The sequence below is a fragment of the Panthera tigris genome, chromosome A2 (genome assembly GCF_018350195.1).
Source record: "Panthera tigris isolate Pti1 chromosome A2, P.tigris_Pti1_mat1.1, whole genome shotgun sequence".
In the NCBI taxonomy this organism is placed as follows: Eukaryota; Metazoa; Chordata; class Mammalia; order Carnivora; family Felidae; genus Panthera; species Panthera tigris.
This window is the reverse complement of record NC_056661.1, coordinates 166052499-166067340: the sequence shown is the minus strand read 5'-3', so window position 1 is coordinate 166067340 and position 14842 is coordinate 166052499. Positions and strand designations below refer to the sequence as shown.

The 14842-nt window shown below is 48.1% G+C and overlaps 2 long non-coding RNA genes across 2 annotated transcripts; both read right to left on the bottom strand.

Annotated features, from left to right (window-relative positions):
• Positions 1-2800: 2800 nt before the first annotated feature.
• On the bottom strand, positions 2801-13516 carry LOC122235908. Its single transcript, XR_006214028.1, has 3 exons — positions 13217-13516; positions 11168-11311; positions 2801-3164 (listed from the first exon to the last, which is right to left on the bottom strand). It is a non-coding gene; the product is annotated as an uncharacterized LOC122235908 (long non-coding RNA).
• On the bottom strand, positions 7298-8774 carry LOC122235902. Its single transcript, XR_006214025.1, has 2 exons — positions 8652-8774; positions 7298-7927 (listed from the first exon to the last, which is right to left on the bottom strand). It is a non-coding gene; the product is annotated as an uncharacterized LOC122235902 (long non-coding RNA).
• Positions 13517-14842: the final 1326 nt, after the last annotated feature.

Genomic DNA, 14842 nt, shown 5'->3' with positions numbered 1-14842 from the left:
CTGGAGGGTTAGGAATGTAGTAACATCCACAGCCCTTCCAGACCCACTGAGTCAGAATCTGCATTCAGCAGCCTCCAGGGTGATTCTTGGCATGGTAACATCCGAGTATCGATTCTGGATCCTCCACTCTTTCCAGTGGCTCGATGGGCATAATTTTTGTAACCAATCTGCTAATGAGGAATATTTGATTGCTTCCTGTTAAGGACACATTTTTTGCACTATTAAAAATGCTGTAGTGAACATTGTGTGTGTGTGTGTGTGTCTGCAGGACTGTGCACATGTTCCATAGATTGTCATCCTAGAAATTGCTTAGAGAAAGTATACACACGTGTTTTAAAAATTCACAGATAAATGGGTCACCTGGGTGGCTCAGATCATGATCTCGCAGTTCATGAGTTCAAGCCCCGCGTCGGGCTCTGTGCTGACGGCTCAGAGCCTGGAGCCTGCTTCGGATTCTGTGTCTCCCTCTCTCTGCCCCTCCCCTGCTCATGCTCTGTCTCTCTCTGTATGCCAAAAATAAATAAATATGTAAAAAAATTTAAAAATTCACAGTGCCAAATTTGCAACCCCAAAGCTGGGCTGGTCTGTGCTGCAGCCGAGAGTGTGAGCACCTGTGCCCCCCCCTCCTTCACCGACGCCTCTGGGGTTTCCTCTTTGCCATCTGGTAGGTGAAAGGTCAGCATGCAGAGAGGCCCTCGGCTGCAAGGTCAAGGTCAAATGCACCTCCCTTCTTCTGCCTCCTGCTACTAAACGGCAGCCCAGACTTCTCCCCCAGCATCCATGCCGTAGCCCCTGATGGAGAACGTCGGGCCAGACCCAGAGCCTTCTCCCCATCCTTGAAGCCGCTGTGCTGCACAGGCCCCAGCGTCTCCTCCCTCTGACTCTCTCCAGTCCACCGGCTGCCAGAGCGTTCGCTCTAGACCTAAATCTCCCTTTGCCGTTCCCCTGTGTAAGATCTTTTCATGGCTCCCTGAAGAACCAAGTTCAAAGCCTGGCCTTTCAGCCCATTTGGGTCTCCCTGATCCCAGCCCCCCCGGCCTCTCTTCCCCACATGTCCCAGGTTTGGCAGGACGCTCCGTCTTGAGCCTCTCTGTCTACCCTCTGGCTGGAGTGCCCCTTTCTGCTTGATCACCCCCGGCTTTGCCCAGAGACAGCTTCCTGCCTCCCTTCACCACTCCTACTCCACCCCTTACCCTATTCTGTGCTCACCCCTGTCTCCCAGACTGGAGGGGAGAGCTCAGATTCTGTCTTCTTCAACTTTCTGCAGCCATGTTTCTACCTCCAGGACCTACTTGTAGTCCTGGCCGGCAGCAGGCACTCACTCACTTGCTGGGCAAAATGCACGACCGAGTGGGCTCCCTGGGACGCCCAAGTGCAATCACATGGGGGGCAAAAAGGAACTTTGAGAGCCAGCGTCCTCAGTCTTTTCCTTCTGCTATATTAATTCGCGATGGAACGGCCGAGCCAAGAGCCACGGGTCCAGCTTTCCTCTTGACAGAACTCAGACAGCACCGGGCTGCAGCAGCCGGGTCAGATTAGACGTGGAAGAGGGCACCTCCACGGGAGAGGCTTCCGGTGCACCGTGGCTCTGAGCTGCGGGGTGTCCACAGGGCCTTGAGTGTCGCGTTCGTTAGCGGTTAGCCGCAGGGTAAGCGGCCATCTGACACCACTCATCAGATGACGAAGGAGCTGTCCCGAGTCACGGACCTGCGCTGACATCTCTCGTGCAGCAAAGAAAAGGAGCAAAAGCCACGGTTCTATGTTGCGGTTTTCAGTATTTTTAGTTTACAAGCCAACTGTTTATCACATTAAGACACTGATCTATAAATAAATTTGAAAGCAGTGATACATCTGGGCCTTTGCCGGCTTCAAGTTGAGGCAATGATCTGTAGATATATTTGTCTGTGTCATCGATCCCTTTATTATTAACGCCGTGGCTTTCGTCCTGGTTATCAATCACATTCCTGATTACCAAAGTCCTTATCAAACCTCCGTTCCCGGGGGCGGGCCCTGGAGGTCAGCTCTTGCGTTTGAGTAACGTGAAGCCACCTCTGCTTGTGGCTGTATTTCGGAGGCGTCATTGGTTTTCATTAGCAAAGCGTGTTCTTTCTGAGGCTCTCCCCGGGTTCAGGGTTCTCCTGGGTCAGGAGATGCTTCCCGGTCTGCAGCATGTGGCACCTGCACGCTCTGGGATTAGAGCACTTACGGCTTCCGCGGGCGCTTTCCCCTCTCCGCAGAAGCTACGCCGAGTTCGCTAGTTGTGTAGGGTTTCTCACTGCCGTCTTTGGTTTGCTGTTTATCATCAGTCTCGAGTCCCTGCGGGGGCCACCACACCCGTGTTTGTTTCCGTTCAGCGTTCCCGCACGAGCCCAAGGATCCCGACGCGCTGTTTGCCGTTTGCCATGCTTCCAGCCCGCAGTATGACCCAGGACGTCTGTCTCCACGTGTCCTGGTGAAACTCTCAGCTTCCCACACGGCTGCTTGATCTTGTTCACGCTGCATCTTGCTTACGCCAGAGCAAACGAATACAAGTTGGATTTTTTTTTTGAAACATTTACTTCTTTTTGAGAGAGAGAGACAGAGCGTGAGCCGGGGAGGAACAGAGAGAGAGAGAGAGGGAGACACAGAATCCAAAGCAGGCTCCAGGCTCCGAGCTGGCAGCCCAGAGCCCGACACGGGGCTCGAACCCACGAACCGTGAGATCGTGACCTGAGCCGAAGTCTGATGCTTAACTGAGCCACCCAGGCGCCCCTACACTTTGGATTTTGAAGTAAAAATGTTCAATTAGCATAAAATTCTACTTAGTGTCATCACTGGCTAAGGTGACCAACCCTTTAATATCGCTCAGATCACAGGCTAAATTTAAACATGGTCTTCTCCATTCAGAAACTCTGGCAACGTAACGGGCATGTATATTTTGCTGTTTTCTGAGTGGATACAGTTTTTCTTACAAGAAGTTCAATGTACAAATTTCAGAAAATATCAAAAAGTTAGAAATGTAAGAAGAGGTTCTTGTCGGTGCCCCTGTGTCCTCCACACGGCACCTGCCGAGGATCTCCTGGAACAAGTGTCTTTCTCTGGTCCGGCCAGGGGCAGGGAGGAGAGCCACGGACAGAGAGCTGGTACTCCTGGGAGCATTAAAATCCTTGACTCAAGGTTTGCTTCTGGAAGAATTCAACGTAACACAGCAGTTAAAAAATAAATAAATAAAAATCCTAGGAAGAATAACAGAGCAATTATTTAGAAGTAACCAGTATAGAAAACTCTTCCTCTTTCTAAACCCAAATTTGGTTGTCTCCTTGTTCAGCACAGAACTCTTACGTGCACACACACACACACACACATTTTTTGGGGAAAATGGGGGGATCACATTCCACTGTTTAGTTTCCCTGAAGTCCTTGCTGTGCCGGGAGGGCTGTGAAGGTGACAGCTTGTGAGGATGGCAGGAGCAGAGGACAGTGTCCCCGGAGACCAGCAGGTCGCAGGCAGGTGGCTTCGCTCTATGGTTCTGGGGCTGCTTCTTGACCTGCCATCCCCCAAACCAGCAACCCCATCTTGCTACTCACCCGCCCCTCGGCCCTTTCTCCTGGGCACGCCTTTCCACGCAGCTAGCCCCAGCCACACACGGCCTCTGTGTTCTGACACGGACCTTCCTCCTCTCAGTCAGGAGTCCCTGGCACCCTCTCCAGGCGCTTTCCTCCTGGTGGTCGAGCCTCCATGGTGGCCCGTGCCTGGTGTTCATGGTTTTATCCAAAGAAGAGGACCGGGGTCACTTGTTTGATTTCCAGGGCCTGGCATAAAGGTCTTTAGAAAACAGCTATCTGTCGGTTGCTTAGTATATGTGCGGCCAAAGCGAGCACTCTGTCGGTGGCTTCAAGTGGAGGTTTTACAACAGCAGAGTTGGGGGCCCTGGTCTAGTCGTTTGGGTTTTGAGGTTCATATAGGACATTGTGGGCTCACTTTGGTTATTTTAATTATTCACACTGCAACATACTCAGTTCTTTGGAGAATCTTACTTAAAAAAATTTTTTTAATGCTTATTTATGTTTGAGGGAGAGAGAGAGTGGGGGACAGGAGAGAGAGAGTGGGGACAGAGGATCCGAAGCAGGCTTTACACTGATAGCAGTGAGCCTGATGCTGGGCTCGAACTCATGAACTGCGAGATCATGACCTGCGCCCAAGTTGGACACTTAACCGACTGAGCCACCCAGGAACCCCTCTTTGGGGAATTTTAATGGGCTCTTTAAAAATTGTTTGTAGGTCTTGTACTCAAGTCTTTTTTAAGTTTATTTATTTTGAGATAGAGTGTGAGTGAGCCGGGGAGGGGCAGAGAGAGAGGGGGAGAAAGAATCCCAAGGAGGCTCTGTGCTGTCAGTGCAGAGCCTGATGTGGGGCTCAATCCCATGAACCATGAGATCACGACCTGAACCGAAATCAAGTCAGACACTTTTCAGAAAAAGCATTTGACAAAATATAGCATCCTTTCGTGATAAAAATCCTCAAGAAAGTAGGGGTAGAATGAATATACCTCAAGATCATAAAGGCCATATATGAAAAGCCCAGAGCTAATATCATCCTCAATGGGGAAAAACTGAGAACTTTCCCCCTAAGGTCAGGAACATGACAAGGATGTACATTCTCACCATTGTTATTCATCATAGTGCTGGAAGTCCTAGCCTCAGCAATCAGACAACACAAAGAAATAAAAGGCATCCAAATTGTCAAAGAAGAAGTCATGCTTTCACTCTTCACAGATGACATGATACTCTACGTGGAAAACCCAAAAGATTCCACCAAAATGCTGCTGGACTGATCCATGAACTCAGCAAATTTGCAGGATATAAAATCAATGTACAGAAATCGGCTGCATTTCTATACATCAATAATGAAGGAGAGCAGAAAGGGAATCAAGGAATCGATCCCACTTACAACTGCACCAAAACCCATAAAATACTTAGGAATAAACCTAACCAAAGACGTGAAAGATCTATACACTGAAAACTATAGAAAGCTTATGCAAGGAATTGAAGAAGACACAAAGAAATGGAAAAATATTCCATGCTCATGGGTCAGAAGAATAAATATTGTTAAAATGTCGACACTACCCAAAGCAATCTACATATTCAATGCAATCCCTATCAAAATAGCACCACCGTTCTTCACAGAGCTAGAACAAACAATCCTAAAATTTGTATGGAACCAGAAAAGACCCCGAGTAGCCAGAGCGATCCTGATAAATAAAACCAAAGCAGGAGGCATCACAATCCCAGACTTTAAGCTGTATCACAAAGCTGTAATCATCAAGACAGTAAGGTACTGGCACAAGAACAGACACTCAGATTAATGGAACAGAAATACAAAACCCAGAAATGGACTCACAGACGTATGGCCAACTAATCTTTGACAAAGCAGGAAAGAGTATCCATTGGAATAAACACAGTCTCTTCAGCACGTGGTGCTGGGAAAACTGGACAGCGACATGCAGAAGAATGAACCTGGACCACTTTCTTACACCAGACACAAAAATAAACTCAAAATGGATGAAAGACCTAAATGTACGACAGGAAGCCATCAAAATCCTTGAGGATAAAGCAGGCAATAACCTCTTGGATCTTGGCCGTGGCAACTTCTTACTCAACACGTCTCCGGAGGCAAGGGAAACAAAAGCAAAAATGAACTATTGGGACCTCATCAAAATAAAAAGCTTCTGCACAGCAAAGGAATCAATCAGCAAAACTAAAAGGCAACTGATGGAATGGGAGAAGATATTTGCAAACGACATATCAGATAAGGGGTTAATATCCAAAATCTATAAAGAACTTATCAAACTCAACACTCAAAAAACAAATAATCCGGTGGAGAAATGGGCAGAAGACATGAATAGACAATTCTCCAAAGAAGACATCCAGATGGCCAACCGACGCATGAAAAAATGCTCAACATCACTCATCATCAGCGAAATACAAATCAAAACCACAATGAGATACCACCTTACACCTGTCAGAATGGCAAACATTAACAACTCAGGCAACAACAGATGTTGGCAAGGATGTGGAGAAAGAGTATCTCTTTTGCATTGTTGGTGGGAATGCAAGCCTGTGCAGCCGCTCTGGAAAGCAGTGTGGAGGTGCCCCAAAAAGTTAAAAATAGAACTACCCTACGGCCCAGCAATTACACTACTAGGTATTTATCCAAAGGATACAAAAATGCTGATTTGAAGGGGCACATGCACCCCAATGTTTACAGCAGTCCTATCGACAATAGTCAAATTATGGAAAGAGCCCAAATGTCCATCAACTGATGAATGGATAAAGAGATGTGGTATGTATATACAATGGAATAGTACTTGGCGATGAAAGAGAATGAAATGTCGCCATTTGCAACTACATGGATGGAGTTGGAGGCTATTATGCTAAGCGAAATAAGGCAGTCAAAGACAAGTATCATGTGATTTCATTCCTATGTGGAATTTAAGATACAAAAAAGATGAACACAAGGTAAGAAAAAATAATATAAAAACAGAGAGGGACAAACCATAAGAGACTCTTGAATACAGAAAACAAACTGAGGGCTCCTGGCAGGGTGTTGGGTGGGGGGATGGGCTAGATGGGTGATGGGCATTAAGGAGGGCACTTGTTGGGATGAGCACTGGGTGTTATATGTAAGTGATGACTCATTAAATCCTATATATAATAATACACATAGTATTAATTTTACACTATATGTTAACTAACTTGGATTTAAATAACAAACAAAAAAAAGAGTCAGACTTAACCGAATGAACCACCCAGGAGCCCCTGTTGGTCTTGTACTAAAGTCTTGTACTAACGATATTTAGGACAAAATGAGCTCGCATAGAACTTAATATTTCTGAGTTAAAAAGAATGGCTAACATTTATTGCACGTTTGCCATGAATCAGGCCCTATTCTGAACTTTTTAGAAATATCAATTCATGAGTTTCGCCCCGGGATCCCAGCAGCCGCTGTGCAAGTGGAGGGGGGTGGCCGACTGGGCTGCCTGGCTTTGCTGGGCGGGGAGGCAGGCAGTTTCCTCCTGCAGGAGAGGAAGGTGCTGATGTGTCTATCCTCTGACCCAAGTGCATCAAATAAGCACAAATGTTTCTGTTCTTGCCGGTAGAAAGGGCCCCTTTAAAAACACTTGCTGTTTCATTCACCCTGAGCGCTGTTGCTATGAAGCATCTTTCTTATGCAGTGTCTGTAACATTCGGTAAACTGTATTTCGGAGGGGAGGGGAGGGGATGGAGACAAAGAAATAGTAACTACAGTAGAAAACCAATGTCTCTCACCTGACAAGCAATTTTATTGGAGGTTGGATCACACAGTGCGGGAGAAGTGGGAATAGCGTAGACACAATAATTTTCTTATTAGCACAGAGTAAATCTTTAGCACTAGTCAGACGGGGCCTACACACTAGCTTTTAAATTAGCTGTGTTTTAAATAGCATGGTTTAAAAATACACAACAATAAATCTGGAGGCCATTGTAAATCAAGGTCGCACATTACCGAACCTTGCGTCTCCTTTGTGAAATGCATGATTCATCTTTCCGTTGCCAGGAAAATGATTCTTCCTGTTTGGGGGATGGCGTGTGGGTCCCAGAGGCCCCTCACTTTGGGGACTCACTTTTAGGCCCTGCATTCACGGGGCCATTTTTACCGGATTTCGAGGGAGAACAGCTACCCCGAGACACAACTGGTTCTTCTGCCTTCTCTCCGGTCCACCGGCACGAGCAGATTTTCGCCGTGATCAAGGCATTTTTCTGATCACAGACTCTGTACCGCCTCTAGAATTTTGTCAAGTTGAACCCCAACAACTCGAGAGGAAACATCTCCGGCGTCTACTGGGGGAGGGGAAAGAAGACGGCCTATCTGTGGTTGGTGCAGGCCAGTAGTTCCATCAGACTTTAACCTGGAAAATGAAGCAAGTCTCATATCTCACTGGTCAACTGGTTTTCCCAAGAAAATAAATAGAAAACAAATTCTTTCATTCGGGTAAATTGTATATTCAATACTGGCATTACGGGAATGCTTTCGTCTTCAACGAGTGAGTGTTCACTTGTACTTTATAGAGCAGCTGGTTGGGAATATTGTAGAACTTTTTACAGCCTTTATTGATCTGTTTCTGGCATATGAATCCCTAGACAGGAACTGTCTCTGGGCGAGATTTTATGACCTTAGTATAGATCCAAAGCTTTTAATGCACCTTTTGCCTTTATCATAATGTCACTGAGAAAATCGGAGTGGGCTGGATTGGCCTTCTGACATAAAAGTCCATGTTTAATTATGTGGCGATGGCTCTGTTTTACACAGCCCCCACGTGTAAAGATTTTAGAAACCTTCCTAGCCTATGTGGTCACGTGGCCTCTGAAATTAAATAAACAGGAGACGCTCTTCTGGCTTGATAACGTAGAGCTACCGTTGTGTCCCCAGCAAGCCTCGGGAAACAACTGAATCCATTGCGTTGGGTATTGTTAAGAGAAACAGCAAAATATCCAGCCAACATCAAAACAGTCGTTCTTATCAAACTAACTCTGGCATCTGATTGGATAATACTGTTTAAACAAGTTTACCGAACAGACTAGCTCATTTGGTCATTTGGTGGACCCACTGGTACACCTTTCCAGAAGACTTACTGAGTTCTTTTATGACAGAAGAGATGTCCTTAAAATATTCTTTAACAAAGCCTTAAATGCGGTAGGAAATACAAGGCTGAATGCTGGGCTCCATTCTGTTGCTCGGTGACCGTCACCTGGCACTCCACTTAACGGGATGGAATGATGGCACCGTTCTTGGTACTTGTTGGATATTTAAAGAAACCTCCAGTCGCTTTTTTGAAAAATAGTTTGGTAGCTCAACAATCCTACTCCATGGGAAGTAGGCTGAGCTTCCATGGCTGTGCTTCACGAGGACAGCAACATAAATCAGGGCTTTTAACATTTACAGCCCAACCTTGGTCTTGCTGTCTGAATACCGATACTTGGCTTGCTGGCATCTAAAACACACGAATCTCGGGGCAGTTGGGTGGCTCAGTCGGTTGAGCGCTGGGCTTAGGTCACGATCTCACGGTTGGTTGGTTCGGGTCCCATGTCCGGCTCTGTGCTGACAGCTTGGAGCCCAGAGCCTGCTTCGGATTCTGTGTCTCCCTCTCTTTCTGCCCCTCCCCCGCTCACACTCTGTCCATCCCTCTCTCAAAGGGAAATATTAAAAAAAAAACAAAAACCCGAAAAACACATATATATGTGCATACATAACACGTGTGTTGATGTGTCTACAAACACACTGTACTTTTCTCATTTTTTATTTTCATTTATTTATTAGAGAAAGAGAGAGAGAGAGAAAGGTGAGGGGAAGAGGACGAGAAAGAGAGAATCCCAAGCAGGCTCCACGCTCGGCCAACACAGGGCCTGATCCCATGACCCTGGGACCATGACCTGAGCCAAAATCAAGAGTCAGTCGCTCAATCGACTGAGCCACCCAGGCGCCCCACACTGTGTGCATTTTTAATTGAACTGGGACCATAGGTACATATGGCTTTTTCCTTCCCTTTTTCCTGTTTCTCTTCCTCTTTCTCATTCCTATTTCTGGTTTCCTGGAAATGTCCAATCCTTCTCTGTTGACCCTCAAGCTAGGAAAAAGGCGACAGACAGTGTGTTGAGAGAGGGCTTTGTATCTCTGTTGGGGCTCATCCTTGTCAGGCTTCGCTTCAGGGTGGGCGGGCGGGGGATCCAGTGGTGGCAGAAGGGTTTGCTGGTTGCTTTGGAAACATTTCATTTCTCTAGAGAAGAGCCCTCATTAGGAGCCAGGTCCCCGCGCTGTGCATGACAGGGTGTGGGGGTGACGCCATCATACTCCCATCCGAAGGCAGCGTTTCTGAGCTCTGAACCTCTCCCCGGTCCTGTGCCTGAACAGTATACCACCCTTTCCGCTTCTAGTTCCTTGTGTTATTTATTTATGAAAAAAAAAATTTTTTTTTCAGGATTTCTTTCCGGCACTAAATCCTGGCCTTTGTTTTTCTTGGAGATTTACTGCTGCCCATAATCTGACATAATGTCAAAGAAAAAAAAAAAATATATATATATATAATGGAAGGAGGGCCTTTAATGACCTGGTTTGAATTACCCCCAAACTTTACTTCTCTTTTCTTTTTTATTCTCAGGAGAGACAATTCATTCGTTGACTCATTATTGACTACTCAGTATTCCAGGTTGAACTGTGTCCCCCGAAAGGCTGTGTTGAAGTCTTAAACCGAGCATCTGTGATTGGAAATAGGGTCTCCCCATGTCATCAAGTTAAGATGAGGTCATCCTCAGTGGGGATGGGCCTTGATCCAATATGACTGGTGTCCTTGTGAGGACAGACAGATGCAGACACACAGGAAGACGGCCCCATGAAGACGGAGTTTACAGGTGAGGGGACGCCAAGGGGCATCCGTATCCTCCTGGAGCTACTGGAGAGATGTGGGAGTTTCTTTTCTAGAGTCTTCCGAGGGAGCGCAGCCCTACTGAAATTTTTATTTCAGACGTCTGGCCGCCAGAACCGTGAGAGAATGTGTTTCTACTGTTCTAAGCCCCGCCCCCCCCATGCAGTACTTTGTCCTGGCAGCCCCAGGACACTCACACCTCCTGTGCGCCAGTAGGGATGGAGGTCCAACGGGGGACAGACCTGACTTCCCTGTGTGTCACCGTGCAGATTCCACCCCCCCCCCCACCTTAGCACTGTGCCCGGGGCCCCAGCTCCAGGCTCCGCTTGGGGTGGGTGATGTGGGGCAACCGCGGAGTGTGGGGGGGGTGCTTGACCGAGCCGCCCTAAGCGGAGGGTCAGTGGCTGTCGTCCTCTCTCACATCCCTGTCCCCCGGGCTGGGTCACTGCCCTCAGGTGCTGCCTCACCCCAGGCTTCCCTACCTCCTTCCCAGTCTTGGGAAATGGCCCTTTTACTAAACTCTCCTCAAAGAACCCAGTTCAAGGTTCCCTTTTGTTTCCTGCTTGGGCTCTGACTCATCCTCCCGCCCTTATGGAATTCACCTTTTAGGGAAGAGATGAAAATCAAGATAAATAAAGTACATTGTATGTCAGTGACAAGCCCTGGGGCAAAAATCAAAGCGTTGAAGGGGCAGCCCCCCCTCCCCGCCCCCCCCCCCCCCACTTTTACCCTGCGGCCAGAGGAGGCCTCCCGAGAAGATGTTTGGTCTTGACCCTTCTCTCTCTTCCACATCTCCCTGAAGGAAGTGCTGCCTCAGGAACTTCGGTCTGGGAAAGGCCTGTGTGTTGGAGAGAGGCCAGGAGGCTGGAGGGGCTGCATGGAATAAGCAGAAGTTGAGGCCAGTGAGATACGGTGGTTCTACCACATTCTTTCTGAGGTCACCAAGTATTGCATTCTAAGGTTGTATCATGTATGTGTTTCTAAAAATGTTTCTTTACTTCTGAGAGAGAGAAGGCAAGTGAGTGCAGGCGGGGAAGGGACAGAGAGGGGAGACAGAGGGTGGGCTCTGTGTTGACAGCAGAGAGCCCGACGCGGGGCTCAAACCCACGAACCGCGAGATCATGACCTGAGCCCGAGTCGGAGGCTTAACCGACTGAGCCACCCAGGCGCCCCATATCGTGTATGTTTGTAACTGGCCCTCTGTCCCGCGTGTAGTGGCTTCCGTGAGGGTTCTGGCCACCTCCCTTCTCACTCGCTGGCCACACTTCTGCCGTCGGTAAGAAACGCTGGGCTTATCCCCGAGGTCAGTGTCTCCGCGGCTCAGTCTCTCCAAACCCTATGATATAAACCCGTCATGAGGAGTCCTCAGTTGGTTTACTGCAAGGCCTTTTTGAGCCATAGGTTAATATATTAATGAAGACTGTGGCTGTTACCCCGCATTAAATAATGGCTGTGAATGATTGGAAGAAAAACATCTCCGTTGTCCTGCAGAGTGCCAGATGGATTACTCTGCCAAGAGGACTCAAAAATATTACAACCTTTTATTCCTCTGCAGCCCGGACGCGTGCGGATTCATTTCTACGCTATTGCAAAAAAAACGCCTCACGACGATTCTGAGCGAAAAACACATTAAATCATCCCGTTAATTATATCGAAACGGCACACTGAGATTTCGTTGCTAATCTAGTTTAAACTTGGCATCTCCAACTCATCCAATATTTTATTTCTATTCAGGTCATATTAGTCAGTTGGGCAAAAGCAGCCATGTTTATTTATCTTATTAGTTTATTTTGGTCAAGTAGCAAATTATGACGGAATTATAATAATTCCTCTATTTATATCTCTCTCTCACAATTACACACAGACTTGACATTTGACATGTGGTCTCACTGCGGTAGAAATATTAACACGTCCACAGTGTCCCCGCTGCTTTCCCGGAGGAGCGTAAGTGGCCCCCAATATTCTGGGTTCTGTGTTTTTCCCTGATTCCTCCCGTTTAGTGTTTTATTTGTGGTATTATGTCCACGTGCAAATAGGTACAAAGGGCCACATATAGTATGACGATGCGCTGTCTAGCGGAACACACAGGTGCGGGCGGGTGCCAGGGCTCTAGTCACAGCTGGCGGACTTCACCTGGCTGGTCCAGGGAGGGCAGGAGGGGCCCAGGCTCCCGGAGCCCCACGGATGTTTCCTCCTCTCCAGGATTTTCCGGGATGGCGGGGGGGGGGGAGGTGTCAGTCTCATTAACTCAGGAGATGTTTCGTAGTTGGGGTTCAGAACCTCGGTTCCAGCAGAAGACCGACAGGAATCTGCGTGAGGGCACCCGCGGTACTGTTGTTGTCTCGTTATCACGGCTGCCTGAGCCGGAGGGCGGAGGGCAAGGCCCGTCCCCCACTCAGGAGGTGGAAGGGGACCCCTGACTGCAGTAGAACCTTCTGGTGGGAACGACTGAGCGTGCTGCCTGTGGTCACGCTTCTCTCTTCCACAGCACAATGCCAGGTGACAGGTGGCAGTGACTGTCCCAGACTCGGCAGAGCCGGGATCCCCAGGGGAGAGGCGGGGCCAGAGGCAGGACCTGAGACAGAGGCAGGCGAGGGCCCAGGGTGGTCAGGGGCACGTGGGTCCTACCTGTGGGAAACAGCTCACACTGTAGGGCCCAAGCTGCCAAGTCGTGGGTATGGGGAGCCCAGGCCTCACGGAAGTCGCAGAAGGAGTGGGGGCAAGCAAGAGGCGTGCGCGGGGCCCAGAAACACGGGGCTGAGACCACTCCAGCCTCACCAGGGTCCCCTCCAGGCTGCCTCTCGGGGGAAGAGTCCGGACATGCCAGTCTGTAATCTGAGGGGGCGGGCAGGGAGGCCACATGGCGGGGAGCGGACCCTCGTCACAAGACCACGGTGAGTGGGCTCTGGGCTTCAGGGCTGCTTCTCTGCTGTCCGTTTTCTGTTAGCGTCCCCTGTCTGGGCTTCCAGTCCCCCATGTGTCACGACGTCTCTGCTGCTTGACCGCCAGCTTAGCAGAACCCACTGTGCTTTCTGATGGTAGCCCATACTCCTCGGAGCCACCGAGAAGGTCACTGCTCCTGCTCCTGCAAAAGAGGAGATTACGAGCCACTTTCCATGCTGGCTTATTAGGCAACGGTTTTTAAAATCACAGCTGCAAACAGAGGTAGTCGTCATTATGCAAGGCACCTTCTTTGTAATCACTTAAGATTTTATGCATCTGCAGGTCTGACTATTGCTAAATCAAGGGAGAAATAAGCAAGAAGAATTTTTCTGTACGCACATGTAAGTGCTCATACATTTTAAATCCTGTTCCATCAAGCGTTGAGTCCTAGTGATACAGTGCTAATAATGCAGATTTCAACGTGCTTTCCCCAAATTTGGTATTAGCCTGCTATGTTGCAGCTCAGTCAGTTTCTTCGCATAAGCATTCAGGGAGCGTTTTACTACGCGGCCGCCCATTTTCCCATTTCAAGCTAAGCATCCAAAGCCTGATTGCATTTGGCAACTTTGATTTCCCCGCTCTTACATATCATGGTCCTGAGTATCAAATGGTGTTACCATTTCTGTTTCGATCATCAAAGATGATTTAGGAAAATCACAAGGAAAAGGCAGTCCTGTTGTACCTGTTCCTCCCGTCGTCTTCCTTGCTGACGCTCCTTCATCGTTGCCGTAAGGTCCAGAGGACTTCTTTAGCTGTTCTTGAGGAGTAGGTCCGGAAGTGACCAAGTGTTTTAGTTTTTCTTCTTTTGAGAACGTCTCTAGTTCCCCTTCACTCCTCAAAGATAGCTTCACGGAGGATATAGAATTTGTGGCCGACAGCTCTCTTCTTCCAGCATCTGGACCGGGTCATGCTGCTTCCTTCTGGCCTCGGGTTTCAGATGAGAAATGCGCCAGCATTCGGACTGGTGTTCCTGTATTGGTACTTTGTGATCTCTCTCTGGCTGCTTTCAACAGTTTTTCTTGGTCTTTAGTTTCCTGATGATGCACCTTGGATGAGGTTTTTTTTTTGGGGGGGGTCCTATCCTAAGGTAAACTGTACTTGCATCTGTAGGTTTATGCATTTTCTCAAATTTTGCAAGCTTCTAGCCAGTGTTGCTTTGAATTCGCTTTCAGCTACCCCCTTTTTCCCTTCCCTTCTGGGACTCTGATGACATGAATGTTGGATGTCTTGTTATGGTCCCACAATCCCTGAAACTGTGTGGGTTTCTATTTTCTCTTTGTTGTTGAGATGGGGTAAATTCTGCTGATCTGCCCTCAAGTTTGCTGATTCTATCTTTTGTCATTTCTACTGCACTAGGAACCTGTCCCGTGAGTTTTCTATTTCGGTTACTGTGTTTTTTCAGTTCTATTGTCATCCTTTACTTACTACAAATCCTTTTTAGGTAAAAACCACCCCACAGCA